The sequence below is a fragment of the Notothenia rossii genome, assembly GCF_949606895.1.
Source record: "Notothenia rossii genome assembly, chromosome: 6".
Classification (NCBI taxonomy): domain Eukaryota; kingdom Metazoa; phylum Chordata; class Actinopteri; order Perciformes; family Nototheniidae; genus Notothenia; species Notothenia rossii.
In genome coordinates this window covers 395,931-413,128 of record NC_136909.1, presented here as the reverse complement: position 1 = coordinate 413,128, position 17,198 = coordinate 395,931, and the positions used below count along the sequence as shown (strand labels likewise).

At 44.9% G+C, this 17,198-nt stretch overlaps 1 long non-coding RNA gene across 1 annotated transcript; it reads right to left on the bottom strand.

Annotated features, from left to right (window-relative positions):
* Positions 1-12,499: 12,499 nt before the first annotated feature.
* LOC307043317 lies at positions 12,500-17,024 on the bottom strand. The gene is made up of 3 exons (XR_013809336.1): positions 16,048-17,024; positions 12,870-13,001; positions 12,500-12,757 (listed from the first exon to the last, which is right to left on the bottom strand). It is a non-coding gene; the product is annotated as an uncharacterized lncRNA (long non-coding RNA).
* Positions 17,025-17,198: the final 174 nt, after the last annotated feature.

Below are 17,198 nucleotides of genomic sequence, written 5' to 3'. Positions count from 1 at the left end.
GCTGATCCAACAGGAACATAGAACCATAACACCTCTATCAGCTGATCCAACAGGAACATAGAACCATAACACCTCTATCAGCTGATCCAACAGGAACATAGAACCATAACACCTCTATCAGCTGATCCAACAGGAACATAGAACCATAACACCTCTATCAGCTGATCCAACAGGAACATAGAACCATAACACCTCTATCAGCTGATCCAACAGGAACATAGAACCATAACACCTCTATCAGCCGATCCAACAGGAACATAGAACCATAACACCTCTATCAGCCGATCCAACAGGAACATAGAACCATAACACCTCTATCAGCCGATCCAACAGGAACATAGAACCATAACACCTCTATCAGCTGATCTAACAGGAACATAGAACCATAACACCTCTATCAGCTGATCTAACAGGAACATAGAACCATAACACCTCTATCAGCTGATCCAACAGGAACATAGAACCATAACACCTCTATCAGCTGATCCAACAGGAACATAGAACCATAACACCTCTATCAGCTGATCCAACAGGAACATAGAACCATAACACCTCTATCAGCTGATCCAACAGGAACATAGAACCATAACACCTCTATCAGCTGATCCAACAGGAACATAGAACCATAACACCTCTATCAGCTGATCCAACAGGAACATAGAACCATAACAACCCTATCAGCTGATCCAACAGGAACATAGAACCATAACACCTCTATCAGCTGATCACACAGGAACATAGAACCATAACACGTCTATCAGCTGATCCAACAGGAACATAGAACCATAACACGTCTATCAGCTGATCACACAGGAACATAGAACCATAACACCTCTATCAGCTGATCCAACAGGAACATAGAACCATAACACCTCTATCAGCTGATCCAACAGGAACATAGAACCATAACACCTCTATCAGCTGATCCAACAGGAACATAGAATCATAACACCTCTATCAGTTGATCCAACAGGAACATAGAACCATAACACCTCTATCAGCTGATCCAACAGGATCATAGAACCATAAGACCTCTATCAGCTGATCCAACAGGATCATAGAACCATAACACCTCTATCAGCTGATCCAACAGGAACATAGAACCATAACACCTCTATCAGCTGATCCAACAGGATCATAGAACCATAAGACCTCTATCAGCTGATCCAACAGGATCATAGAACCATAAGACCTCTATCAGCTGATCCAACAGGAACATAGAACCATAACACCTCTATCAGCTGATCCAACAGGATCATAGAACCATAAGACCTCTATCAGCTGATCCAACAGGAACATAGAACCATAACACCTCTATCAGCTGATCCAACAGGAACATAGAATCATAACACCTCTATCAGTTGATCCAACAGGAACATAGAACCATAACACCTCTATCAGCTGATCCAACAGGATCATAGAACCATAAGACCTCTATCAGCTGATCCAACAGGAACATAGAACCATAACACCTCTATCAGCTGATCCAACAGGAACATAGAACCATAACACCTCTATCAGCTGATCCAACAGGAACATAGAACCATAACACCTCTATCAGTTGATCCAACAGGAACATAGAACCATAACACCTCTATCAGCTGATCCAACAGGATCATAGAACCATAACACCTCTATCAGCTGATCCAACAGGAACATAGAACCATAACACCTCTATCAGCTGATCCAACAGGAACATAGAACCATAACACCTCTATCAGCTGATCCAACAGGAACATAGAACCATAACACCTCTATCAGCTGATCCAACAGGAACATAGAACCATAACACCTCTATCAGCTGATCCAACAGGAACATAGAACCATAACACCTCTATCAGCTGATCCAACAGGAACATAGAACCATAACACCTCTATCAGCTGATCCAACAGGAACATAGAACCATAACACCTCTATCAGCGGATCCAACAGGAACATAGAACCATAACACCTCTATCAGCTGATCCAACAGGAACATAGAACCATAACACCTCTATCAGCGGATCCAACAGGAACATAGAACCATAACACCTCTATCAGCTGATCCAACAGGAACATAGAACCATAACACCTCTATCAGCTGATCCAACAGGAACATAGAACCATAACACCTCTATCAGCGGATCCAACAGGAACATAGAACCATAACACCTCTATCAACTGATCCAACAGGAACATAGAACCATAACACCTCTATCAGCTGATCTAACAGGAACATAGAACCATAACACCTCTATCAGCTGATCCAACAGGAACATAGAACCATAACACCTCTATCAACTGATCCAACAGGAACATAGAACCATAACACCTCTATCAGCTGATCCAACAGGAACATAGAACCATAACACCTCTATCAGCTGATCCAACAGGAACATAGAACCATAACACCTCTATCAGCTGATCTAACAGGAACATAGAACCATAACACCTCTATCAGCTGATCCAACAGGAACATAGAACCATAACACGTCTATCAGCTGATCCAACAGGAACATAGAACCATAACACCTCTATCAGCTGATCCAACAGGAACATAGAACCATAACACCTCTATCAGCTGATCCAACAGGAACATAGAACCATAACACCTCTATCAGCTGATCCAACAGGAACATAGAACCATAACACCTCTATCAGCCGATCCAACAGGAACATAGAACCATAACACCTCTATCAGCTGATCCAACAGGAACATAGAACCATAACACCTCTATCAGCTGATCCAACAGGAACATAGAACCATAACACCTCTATCAGCTGATCCAACAGGAACATAGAACCATAACACCTCTATCAGCTGATCCAACAGGAACATAGAACCATAACACCTCTATCAGCTGATCCAACAGGAACATAGAACCATAACACCTCTATCAACTGATCCAACAGGAACATAGAACCATAACACCTCTATCAGCTGATCCAACAGGAACATAGAACCATAACACCTCTATCAGCTGATCCAACAGGAACATAGAACCATAACACCTCTATCAGCTGATCCAACAGGAACATAGAACCATAACACCTCTATCAGCTGATCTAACAGGAACATAGAACCATAACACCTCTATCAGCTGATCCAACAGGAACATAGAACCATAACACGTCTATCAGCTGATCCAACAGGAACATAGAACCATAACACCTCTATCAGCTGATCCAACAGGAACATAGTGACCACAGTGACCACATTGACCACAGTGACCCCAGTGACCCCAGTGACCACAGTGACCACAGTGACCACAGCGACCATAGTGACCACAGTGACCCCAGTGACCCCAGTGACCACAGTGACCACAGTGACCACAGTGACCGGAGTGACCCCAGTGACCCCAGTGACCACAGTGACCCCAGTGACCACAGTGACCACAGCGACCATAGTGACCACAGTGACCATAGTGACCACAGTGACCACAGCGACCACAGTGATCACAGTGACCCCAGTGACCACAGTGACCACAGTGACCACAGTGACCACAGTGACCCCAGTGACCACATTGACCCCAGTGACCACAGTGACCACAGTGACCCCAGTGACCACAGCGACCATAGTGACCACAGTGACCCCAGTGACCCCAGTGACCACAGTGACCACATTGACCCCAGTGACCACAGTGACCACAGTGACCCCAGTGACCACAGCGACCACAGTGACCCCAGTGACCCCAGTGACCACAGTGACCACAGTGACCCCAGTGACCACAGTGACCCCAGTGACCACAGTGACCCCAGTGACCACAGTGACCCCAGTGACCACAGTGACCACATTGACCACAGTGACCCCAGTGACCACAGCGACCATAGTGACCACAGTGACCCCAGTGACCCCAGTGACCACAGTGACCGGAGTGACCCCAGTGACCCCAGTGACCACAGTGACCACAGTGACCCCAGTGACCACAGTGACCATAGTGACCACAGTGACCACAGTGACCCCAGTGACCCCAGTGACCACAGTGACCACAGTGACCCCAGTGACCACAGTGACCATAGTGACCACAGTGACCACAGTGACCCCAGTGACCACAGTGACCGGAGTGACCACAGTGACCACAGTGACCCCAGTGACCACAGTGACCGGAGTGACCCCAGTGACCACAGTGACCACAGCGACCACAGTGACCACAGTGACCACAGTGACCACAGCGACCACAGCGACCACAGTGACCACAGTGACCCCAGTGACCACAGTGACCCCAGTGACCACAGTGACCACAGTGACCCCAGTGACCACAGTGACCACAGTGACCACAGTGACCCCAGTGACCACAGTGACCACAGTGACCACAGTGACCCCAGTGACCACAGTGACCACAGTGACCCCAGTGACCACAGTGACCACAGTGACCCCAGTGACCACAGCGACCCCAGTGACCACAGTGACCACAGTGACCACAGTGACCCCAGTGACCACAGTGACCACAGTGACCACAGTGACCCCAGTGACCATAGTGACCACAGCGACCCCAGTGACCCCAGTGACCACAGTGACCCCAGTGACCACAGTGACCCCAGTGACCACAGTGACCACATTGACCACAGTGACCACAGTGACCCCAGTGACCGGAGTGACCCCAGTGACCACAGTGACCCCAGTGACCACAGTGACCACAGTGACCCCAGTGACCGGAGTCAACTCTAAGGATCTAAATGTCTTTGATGAAAATCTAATACGGCAGAACTGTTTCGACTCTCACATTGACCCAGACTCTACTTTCTTCAGAAATCTACTACTACTGCTACTACAGCGAAACACTTGTTAACATAGAACTCAAAGCTACTAATGGCTTTTCATTAATACACTTTAATGCCCGTAGCCTTAATGCAACTAGTGACAAAATCAAACTATATCTTCAACTCATAAATAGATCTTTTGACATCATTGCAATCTCAGAGACCTGGCAAACTGACTCAAACACTGTTGACCATTTTTGACCCAATTATGTGGCTTTACATATGAATCGCAAACTCCAAAGAGGTGGAGGGGTTTCACTGTTTGTTAGAAACACACTTTCTGTGAGATTGGTAGAAAGTCTCTCCTTCTGCTGCAACAACCTCTTTGAATCTGTCACCGTAGACATTGAGCTAAAACAGAACAAACATATACTCGTCTCATGCATGTATAGAAAGCCTGGAAGTCATCTTGAGGAATTTAATGAACGAGTAGAAAAAATGCTCAGACCTCAGAGAATTAAAAACCTTTATGTGTGTGGAGATTTTAATTTATTCAAATACAACTCGCTCCAACAGGCGAGACACTTCATGGATATGTTTTCGTCTCTCGGGCTTCTCTCTCTAATAACCAAACCAACCAGGTTAACTAGCACTACTGAAACGTTATTGATAACATGTTCACTAACGTCCTTGAAACGGAACATCATAGTGGGGCCCTCATCACTGATGGCAGTGATCACCTGCCAATAACAAAGAACAAAAGACTCTAAATAAATTAAATATTAAAACTAAAAAATGAAAAAAGGCAAGAAGTATTTGAGATTCAAGATGTAAACAAATCCTATAATGAGTTTGTAAGGATTTTCATGCAAAACATGAACGAATGTTGTTCATATATTAAAATGAAGATTGGCAACAGGGATAATAATGACTTGAAACCCTGGCTCACTCGTGGACTGAAAAACGCTTGCTGTAAAAACAAATGCACTCCGTAGGACATTTTTGAAAAGTAAAAGTACTGAAGATGAAAGTCGTTATAAATTGTATAAAAACAAATTGACTACAATCCTTAGAAACTGTGAAAAACGATACTTCTCTGAAAAATTAGAAAAAGCCATAGGAGATATGAAAACCACTTGGAAGGTAATACATAGCATAATTAAGATGAAAATAACTGACAACAGAAATGAATTCAAGAAATTCCAAACCGAAGGAAAATCCCCAACGGATGTTGCAAATAGCTTTAACGAGTTCTTTTCTGAAACTGGCCCCAACCCGGCGAGTAAAATCAGCCCGACTTCATGTAAAGTGGAGGATTTTCTGAAAATCAGCAACCAACAGAGTATGTTCCTGAAGCCAGTCACAGAAAAGAACTGCTTGATATCGTTTATACTCAACACAGTAAACAGTCCAAAGATGATTTAGGACGTAGTGTGAATATTGTTAAACAAGTTGCACCATTGTAGCCCCCCTAGTAAATATATGCAATACATCGTTCCAACAAGGTGTTTCCCAATTAAATGAAAATCTCGAAGGTGATTCCGGTTTTCAAATCTGGTGATAAATCTAGTCTTAATAATTATAGACCGGTTTCTTTGCTCAAAAGTCCTGGAAAAACTCTTTAACAAGCGTCTGGAGTCATTCCTCAGCTCAGTCAACACACTGTGCCTCAAACAATATGGATTTCAGGAGAATCACTCTACTTCTTCTTCTTCAGCAGTAATGGAACTGGTTGAAGAAATGACCAACACCATTGAGAACAAAAGATTACAGCTGGTATATTCATTGACCTTTGTTATGTTCCCTATTGGGCTAGGGGAGCCAAAGGGGAAATAACACGACCAGAGTGGTATTGGTAATAATTATAAGTGGTTTTATTACAACAAGAGAGAACTTCAAAAGGAAGTTTATAAAGAAACAAAACCCTCCCGTTACACGGGGTACAAAATGTGACTCAAGAAAGCTGCACACACACAGCTGTAGCTGGTCTACAGGTGCTAATCACCTGGGTCTAAGCTAATACGTTTTGCACAGATAACAGCTGGTCAACAGGTGCTAATCACCTGGGTCTAAGCTAATACTCCTACACAACGTTACACAATAGAAAGGTACAACACTCTACTTGCACTCGGCTAAGTATCTGCGGATTCGGGGGAACTAACAGTATAACACACACAGTAAGTATCGCGAGGCTAGAGGCGTCTGTCTCCCAACACAGAGCCTCCAGAATGATCTCCATTCCCAGCCTTTGTACTCCTCCCCCCCGGGAGATGTGCCGGAATGGGCGGGGATTGGATGACGTCTCATCCAATCACCTCTTCAGATGCAGCGAGGGCGGGACGTCGGAGAAACTGCGCCGCTCCGGTGTACACACACACACACACAAGCAGGTTTACCAGCCTTGACAGTCCCAGGAAGGCAGCGGCTGTAACAACCTTCAAAAGGCTTCTGATACTGAACCATACCATACTGCTGCACACATTAGAACATTACGGCATAAGGGGTCCAGCCAAAGAAGGGTCAAGAGTTATCTGATAAATAGACTACGATATGTGGACATAGACGAGGCCAAATCAAACAAGCTTCCTATAACACGTGGAATCCCTCAACGATCCATTGTCGGTCCAAAACTGTTCCTGATTTATATTATTGACATTATCAACACCTCCGACAAAGTCTGAGAGTAGAAATGACTGCATGATACGGATTGGCCATACTGAGATAGAGAAAGTTGGTGCATGTACATTTTTAGGACTCATTGTTGATGAAAAACTCAACTGGAAGCACCATATCAATTATGTACAAACTAAACTGTCAAAAACATTGGGTATTTTGTATCGAAGAACATTCTGGAGGAACAAATACTCAGAACTCTTTATAACAGTCTATTTCTCCCTTACCTTTATTACTGCTCTGAAATATGGGGAAACACATACTCAACAAATCTACAAAAAATAATCTCAAAAAAAAGTATGAGGAATCGTCTGTGGTGTTGGTAAATATGAACTCACAACTCCCATATTTAAAAAAACTCAACCTATTCAAATGTGTTGATATAGTTAAGCTTAAAGCAGTTCTGATTATGCACAACATGTTCCATAATAAAATGCCTGCTACCATTCAAAAGCAGTTCCAAACCACGTCATGAAATACCCAGCCAGGCCTCCTAACTGGCTGTGTGAGAGCCCTGTAGAACAACCATCAAATCACAGCTGATCCATCATCGGAGTTAGAACGTGGAATGGACTTCACCCAGACCTTTCAAGTGTTACTCAACAATTCAAAACGAAAGTAAAAACAATTCTGTTTGCAGATTACTCCAGCTAACAAGTATTGGATATTCCCAGTATTACTTATATATGCATTTGCTTTTTTCCTTGCCTTAATTTTTATTTCATTTATTTATTTGTTTTCCAGTTTTCATTAGTTTTCTTTGTACTCCTTAATTTCTATACGTCTTTGACGAAATAAAAGCCATTGTTATATTGATGCTGCTGCACGGGGGGGCTACTCCCCATAAGCTGTGCTTCAGCCCTCCCGCTTCTACTCATGTTGTTCATTGGTGTGTATGAATTATACGTTTTTGTTTTTGTATGAATTTAGTAGAATAAATAAATACAAATAAAAAAAGGTGTACAGACCTGTTGTTGGTTTCCATCTTTTTTGAATGTACGTTTCCAGTCAGTTGGAATAGCTCTGGTTAAAATGAAGGAAATCACAAATCTGACCAAACAGCGAAAACACTGAGATGAGATGAAAGGACCTGAGCTCTCGTAAATCATTCATGAGAAGAATTCCTTTTCTCGGGAGACTTTCCCATAAAAGTGGTTTCCTATCTATTAAAACTTCTGAGTTCAACCATATTCATTGATTTTGGATTTCTTCTGGTGTGTCTGGTAATACTGGAAACTCAACCAAGCCTTCAATGCATCGTTAACACATGGTGAGATGTCTGCTAGTATTCCTTTGAACAACCATCACAGTGGTGAGGTTCTAATTGGAAAAAGGGAAACAGTTTGCAGTCAAAAGATAAGTGCCCTGAAAATAAGTTCTGACTATTATGAAACATCCCATTCACCCAAGATGCTTTTCAGGATGAATTCATTGCTGCCACATGTTTTAAGTTGAGTCCACCATTTTCAAGTGTATTATACATGTGTTGCCTTCTTATCTCGTCAGGCATATTATTCCAGATGAACTTAAATATTCGTTGTTCAAAGCTTTTAAAAAAAGATGCCTCTGGGGAGGGAAGTGAAATCAAGAGACAAACAAACTGTGGAATCAGAAGAGCATTCATGAATGTAACCTTTCCCTGTAAGATGTACCTTAACTAGATCTTTGAGATGTTCTGGAATATGAATTCCCAGAACATCCACTGAACCATTTGACTGGAGCTGAGCATTGTGTCTGAAACCTGTGCCTCTTAATGTTCCTGTTCTCATAACACAGCCTTTATCAGAGTTAGCTTTAGCCCAGCTCATTTAGAAAAGTGATTTAAATCCCCTATGAGGGCATCTAATGCAGTTTGTTCAGGCTGCAGAAAGAAAGCTGCATCATCTGCATGCTGCTTTAGTTTCAATAGCATTTGATCTTAAGCCTGTTATACATGAATGGTTTCTACTTCTGAGAGCAAGAGTTTCAAAGCATGATAGAAACAGATATGGAGACAGTGAACCCTTGACGTACGCCTCTGGACAGGCTGACGCTCTTTGATACATATCCATTATGAACTCTCTGACTGGTAGGTTGGTTATATAAAACCTTCACCCTCTGTATCATGGTTTGCCCAACATTAAAGAGTTGGAGGGGTTTCTGAATGAAATGCCATCTTACTGAATCAAAGGCTTTTTCAAAGTCAGCGATAAATAGAAGTCCTGCTTTTCCATCCTCTTCGTGATTATCCATCATATCAAGAAGATGGTGAATATTATCTCCAATGAAACGCCCTTTTATAAAACCTGTTTGATCGTGTTTTATTATATTCCCAATTACCATTTTGATTCTCCGTGCAGCACATTAGGACAGAATGCGGGTATCGCAGCAAAGCAGAGTCAGTGGTCTCCAACGCTTCACACAAACAGGACTCTGGTAGTGCCCCTCTGGCCTCAGTCATGTGATGATGCCCTCTCTCTGTGTCTCTGATCATATCCCTTGTGTAAAGGAGTAAGGAGGCCAATAGAGGTTTCTAATGTCTGTGGAGAAGGTTTTATAAACTTCAGCAGGCAGACCGTCGCTCCCTGGTGATTTACCAGGAGCGAAGGAGTTAATAGCATCCAGTGACTCTTCTTCTAAAATGTTTCCTTCACAACTCAGCTGCTGATCTACTGACAGTATCTGATCATCATTCTTTTGAACTGATAACTCCATGACCCCATCTGAACGTCCTCTGAGCACACTCTTAAAGGCTTCCCAGACCCTGTGAGGGTCCCATGAATTATTATTCATTTCAAAAAAATCCTTGAATAGTTCTTCAGTTTTTTCAATAAAATCCGTATCATTTAAAAGAGATAGCCTGAATGTCAACCCCCCGCCCTCTGGGATGTTCTGCTGTGATAACGTGCAGCGTTACGAAGGCATGGTCAGATCTTAATCGCTCACCAAGACTACATGAATACTTAGTGAACCAGGGGAAGGTGAAAAGAAAGCACTCACTGCGACTAGCTTGTTGTCCCCTGCGCCATGCGTACCTGCTTCTAAGGATGCCTTGAGTTGTTGGATTTCATTTAAGGCCTGTGGGTGATTATTAAAAGAATGGGTACCTGTACGATCCTTGCTTATGTTTAACACCGTATTGAAATCTCCAACTATAATATTTTGGTCATTTTTTAGAGAGGAGATAACTTTATGGATCTCCTCGAAGACGTTTGGATTATCTTCATTTGGCCCATCGATGTTAATGATATTTGCGTGCAAGTCATCCACCGTCACCTCGAACATAATCCACCTTCCATCCTCATCAGTTTGTACAGAATGAACTAAGTGTTGGATTTCTTTTTGAAACAGAATCATAACACCCCTACTATTAGTAGTGCCATGACTGAAATAAATATCTCCACCCCATTCTGATTTCCATCCCAACTCGTTTTCCAAATTAGAATGCGTTTCCTGCACACAAATCATTGTAATATTGTTTTTATCTTTCAACCAAGTAAACACTTCATTTCTTTAGAGACATTAGCCAAGCCGTTACAGTTATAAGTTGCAATCGTAGTACTAGTACATGTCATGTATCATCTAAAATGAGTGATATAACTGCTTCAACCTTTTTCAATACTTGATAAGGACCCAAACTGTAAACCTCAAAAACATATAACACCTACTGACGTACACATAAATCACAAAAACAATATAACATGCCTGTATTTCATTTGCCAGGGAGTTAATTGGCATTTTTGCGGTCACACCCCCTTTCAATGTACTTTCTACATATATATATATCGAAGCAGAAGAAAATGGGCTTAAACAAAGAGAATAATCCAAAAATGAAGCAGAAAACAAAAACAAACATTCCATGCCGTAAAGGGTTTCTTGTCTGATAAGGAAAACCTAAATAAAGCCTCTAACCAGGCTCATACGGTTATCCTTAATGAACATAGGTACATGCGAGAAAGACTAACCAGAGTTCTGAAACATAATAGCTGTTTCAACCGTAATCTGCATACTGCTTTCACTCACACATGCCAAGGTTCTTCTCTGCCTCCTGTACCAGTTCAGTAATGCTCCGACTGCTCCGTTGTTTATTATCCACTTCCCATCGTCGTCGCTGCCCGGTGTCCCGTTCCATGCTCCGGGTATCTCGGTCACGCGGTGGGGGCACACCAACTACCAGACCCCGTTCTACGAGAGCTATTGGATTCCCATATGTCTGTGTGGTCCCATCTTCGCTGAAAACTTTCAATTTCGCCGGGGCCAAGATGTGCGATTTGATATTGTGGGCCTTCAGTTGGTCTCTGATGGGTCTGTACAAGGCTCTTTGTTGTCTTACGTTAAAGGTAAAGTCATGATCAAAGAAGATTCGCACACCGCCATAAGTTACTTCCTTCTTTCCCCATGCAGCCTGTAGTTTTGCTTCTTGGTCTCAAAGTTTAGGAAAGCAACACTAATCGGTCTGGCACGATCCTTAACTTCTCTGTACTCCCGGTGCGCTCTGGTGATGTTAAAATCTCCCGGTATTTTAAGCACCTCGTTGAATAGTTTCTTCAGAAAAGTAGACATCGTCTCTCCTTCACTTTTCTCTGGTATGTTGAATATACGCGCATTGTTTTGCCTGGTCTTATTTTCCAGGTAGTCATCGCGTTCTTCTCTCTCTGAGACTTTATTTACCAGATATTTAATTGATTGTTGGTGAGGAGTTTCTGTGTCATGCATCTCACCGGCACGAAGCTCCACCTGATCCACTCTGTCGCTCGTTTTTGTTGGATCGGTGCGTAGTTCTGTTGTCAGTTGCATCATTTTCTTTATGTCCTTATCTGTCTCAGCTCGAAATTCGTTGAAATCCATTCTGAAGTCTTTGATCTCTTTCGACATTGCTTCCTTCATTTCGAGCATTAGATGTTTTATTTCTCCTACTTCCGCCATTGTGGGGACGGGTGACGCAAATTGTTCGTTCGTCCGTTTCTTGCTTGGTAAAGTTGTTTTTTCCGCCGTTACAACTGATTGCAAATTCATCCCCTGTTAATGTATAGTTGTGAGCGCAAACAGAGATGTTTAAAGAACCATCTCCTTCTTCTTATCCTTCTTGTGGGGTTGAGGAGCTACTCAGCTTTTCACGCTGTCCTGCACCGGCTTCACACTGTTCTTTATTAGAGCCTCGTCCTTCTGTTCACTAGGTTCACTATTCTATCCTCTGGTATTACTACTAAGCACTGATTGGCTCCTAACTTCCTGTGATGTCATACAGGTGCGTCGAGGTGCTGCTGATGAGGCTGATGATGACAGCAGAGACTGACCCCGCCCACCGCCAGCCGCCGTTACACAAAGACCAATCACAGCAGGCCACGGAGACTCCAGGAAGCTCCACCTGCTGACAGTGACGAGACGTGGCACAGCTCCGAGAGAGGACCAGGTCCAGAGACCCTGCGGGGGGGGCAAACAATAACAATAACAATCATTTTTATTATTATTAAACTACCACTGTGTGAACTACAGCTGCAGCAGAGGCTCATGGGTAATGTAGTGTGGTACTGACGGCTGTAGGTGGTGATGCAATGCTTCAGCTTGAATCCTCCGTCAGTCCGACTGCAGTTCATCACCTGAGAGTCAGAACACCCCCACTGCACCGAGGACCCCCCCACGTTACAGCGGAAACACTGCAGACACACTGACACACGCGCACGCGCACGCGCACACACACACACACACACACACACACACACACACACACACACACACACACACACACACACACACACACACACACACACACACACACACACACACACACACACACACACACACACACACACACACAATGAGAATCATTTAAACAAAAACGCTCTTACAGTCTACAGTCTCGTGGTCTACAGTCTCGTGGTCTACAGCAGGGGTCGGCAACCTTTTTGATATGAAGTCCCATTTTAAAATGTTCTTGTTAATTTAGTGTGCCATATCAACATTAAAGTTAACTTTAAATTTCATTATGACACCACATCAATTTGTTTATCTCCAACGGATTTTATTCCATCCATTTAGGCAACGTACACAGCAACATTTTTAATAAACATTTTTCTCCCATAATCAGAACATTGAAATGTGATATTCAACAATGCTTCAGCAATAAACTTAACAACTCGTTTTTAGTATGTCATTTGTTTGTACCCCCTTTGGTAACAAATGATATTATGCACAGTTGTCATTTCAGTATACTGCTTTCAATGACACTCCCTCATATACAAAGTTTTGCAAGGGCAGCAAGCTACAGAGGAAAGCTTCCTTATATTCGCCGTCAGTGAATGGCTTTCCATGTTTCACGATGCAGTGAGCAATGCGATAGCTTGCTTCGGTAGCATCATCTTTAGCAGTGGCAAAGGCTTTGAGGGTGTTTGCCTGCTTCCCATAACCGGACACGGCACGTTTGATGGATTCAGCCATGTCTGCCTCATCCTTGAAAGTTTTCTTGTGTTTGGTCTCAAAATGCCGTTTGACGCTCGACGTCCGGCAAACAACATTCCAGACATAAAGTACACACAGCAGCGCGGTCCTTCTGAAACACAAAAACACTCTTCTGTCCACGAGGGCTGGAATGTCCGAACATTTACTTTAGATTTCTCAGGTAACGGACCTGCCATTGTCTATCGAGCATCCTCCTGCATTGATTAAAACGATTTTAGCAGGTGGGTGTCGTAAATCAATTTACCGTAAATAAAAGGTCACGCAACTGCCAATGGCTGTGAAAGAGGTAATTTGGCATGCGGATGAGAAAGCACTTCTTTTGCAAACGTATTAACTTATTACCTAAATGCTAGTGTGCCACACAGCCACGCAAACACTGCGGCATGTGTACAGCTCCTTATGGGTACTGACATTTGTGAAGTGCCGGCGCGGCGTTCCGGTGCGGCGTTCTGGTGCGGTGTTCCAGTTCGCTCCGCCAGCAGTGCTTTCCTTCATGGTGAAACGATCAGCGCTACACCCCTGATCGTTTCACCATGGAGGAAAGCAGCAGAAAGTCGACTGGAGTTAAAGAGAGCGGGGCCTAGAAGTTATCCTTCTGCGCTGCGTTGCGTGCATGGCTTCCTTCTGCAGGGGGAGACGCGCTCTGGTGGCGGTCTCGTTCAGGATCCGATAATAACTTTTTAATATATTGCACACTCATTCCACTTATTCCTAGTGTGCCACTGGTTACGGTGCCTAGGGTTGCCGACCCCTGGTCTACGGTCTCACAGTCTACGCTCTCACGGTCTACGGTCTACGGTCTCACAGTCTACGGTCTCACAGTCTACGGTCTCACAATCTACGCTCTCACAGTCTACGGTCTCACGGTCAACGGTCTCACAGTCTACGGTCTCACGGTCTACGCTCTCACGGTCTACGGTCTCACGGTCTACGCTCTCACGGTCTACGCTCTCACGGTCTACGCTCTCACGGTCTACGCTCTCACGGTCTACGCTCTCACAGTCTACGGTCTACGGTCTCACAGTCTACGGTCTCACAGTCTACGGTCTCACAGTCTACGCTCTCACGGTCTACGGTCTCACGGTCTACGGTCTCACAGTCTACGCTCTCACGGTCTAAGCTCTCACGGTCTAAGCTCTCACGGTCTACGGTCTATGGTCTACGGTCTCACAGTCTACGGTCTCACAGTCTACGGTCTCACGGTCTACGCTCTCACGGTCTACGGTCTATGGTCTACGGTCTTACAGTCTACGGTCTCAAAGTCTACGCTCTCACAGTCTACGGTCTCACGGTCTACGGTCTCACGGTCTACGGTCTCACAGTCTACGGTCTCACAGTCTACGGTCTCACAGTCTACGGTCTCAAGGTCTACGCTCTCACAGTCTACGGTCTCACGGTCTACGCTCTCACGGTCTACGGTCTCACGGTCTACGGTCTCACGGTCTAAGGTCTCACAGTCTACGGTCTCACAGTCTACGGTCTCACAGTCTACGGTCTCAAGGTCTACGGTCTCACGGTCTACGGTCTCACGGTCTACACTCTCACGGTCTATGCTCTCACGGTCTACGCTCTCACGGTCTATGCTCTCACGGTCTACGGTCTCACAGTCTACGCTCTCACATTCTACGGTCTAACGGTCTACAGTCTCACGGTCTACGGTCTACGGTCTCACGGTCTACGGTCTCACGGTCTACGCTCTCACGGTCTACGCTCTCACGGTCTACGGTCTCACGGTCTACGGTCTCACGGTCTACGGTCTCTTGGTCTACGCTCTCACAGTCTACGCTCTCACAGTCTACGGTCTCACGGTCTATGGTCTCACGGTCTACGGTCTCACGGTCTACGGTCTCACGGTCTACGGTCTCACAGTCTACGGTTTCACAGTGTACGGTCTCACGGTCTACGGTCTACGGTCTCACAGTCTACGGTCTACGGTCTCACGGTCTACGCTCTCACAGTCTAGGGTCTCACAGTCTACGCTCTCACAGTCTACGCTCTCACAGTCTACGCTCTCACAGTCTACGCTCTCACAGTCTACGGTCTACGCTCTCACAGTCTACAGTCTCATGGTCTACGCCCTCACAGTCTACGGTCTCACAGTCTACGCTCTCACAGTCTACGGTCTCACAGTCTACGGTCTACGCTCTCACAGTCTACGGTCTCACAGTCTACGCTCTCACAGTCTACGCTCTCACTGTCTACGGTCTCAAAGTCTATGGTCTCACGGTCTACGCTCTCACAGTCTACGCTCCTACCTTGCAGTTGGATGAGAGACAGAGCAGTGAGACAGGCGAGTAGCAGCTGAGAGGACGACATGCTGAGAGACAGACAGGAACTGAAGCGCCACCTGCAGCCTGCAGACAATACTCAGGGTCACAATGCTCCACAGAGTGACTACCTGCAGACAATACTCAGGGTCTCAATGCTCCACAGAGTGACTACCTGCAGACAATACTCAGGGTCACAATGCTCCACAGAGTGACTACCTGCAGACAGCACCCAGGGTCACAATGCTCCACAGAGTGACTACCTGCAGACAATACTCAGGGTCTCCATGCTCCACTGAGTGACTACCTGCAGACAATACTCAGGCAGGGCGGACTGGGGGGGAAAAGTGGCCCAGGGATTAATTGAGAGATAGCCCAACGTAATGCGCGGCATGAATCGGCCAGCCGGCGACAAAAGTATGTTACTTAACAAAAAACCCTATGCATTTAATGTTATTTTGGACAATTATTCATATAGTAATCACATTACCTGAGCCCTTGAGTTGCCTAGAGCAAAATAGTTACAGCATATATTTAGTGATTTGAATGTTAACAGATCATTGATGCAATAACATTTTGACCCAATTTGCCTGACATTACATTTCATTTTAGCTGACGCTTTTATCCAAAGCGACTTACAATTACCAATTACAGGGACATTCTCCCTGGAGTAACTAAGGACTAAGTGCCTTATTCAAGGGCACACTAGTGGTGGCGTTCCTGGCCGGATTTGAACTCACAACCTTCCGATCTTCAGCCCACCTCACAATCCATTAGACCACCACTATCCCTGACTTGACACATGGAATAAAACATGGGCGTAGGAAGCATCCTCAATGTGGGTGAGACAATTTAACAGGGGATGTGGGCAGGTGGTGGACCTCACCTCATCTAGGGGGGTCCGGGGGCCAGCTCCCCCGGTAAGATTTTTTTTTAAATGTTGAAGTTATCCCCCTGGGCTGGGCTGGGCTGGGCCGGAACACTTACAAATGTGGGCCGGTAGGATTTTTTAAAAACTTTTTTTGTTGTTGTTGGCCCTCCGGCCCACCCACAACACCGGCCCACCGGGGAAACTCCAGGTATTCCCAATGGCCAGTCCGCCCCTGACTCAGGATCACAATGTTCCACAGAGTGACAAC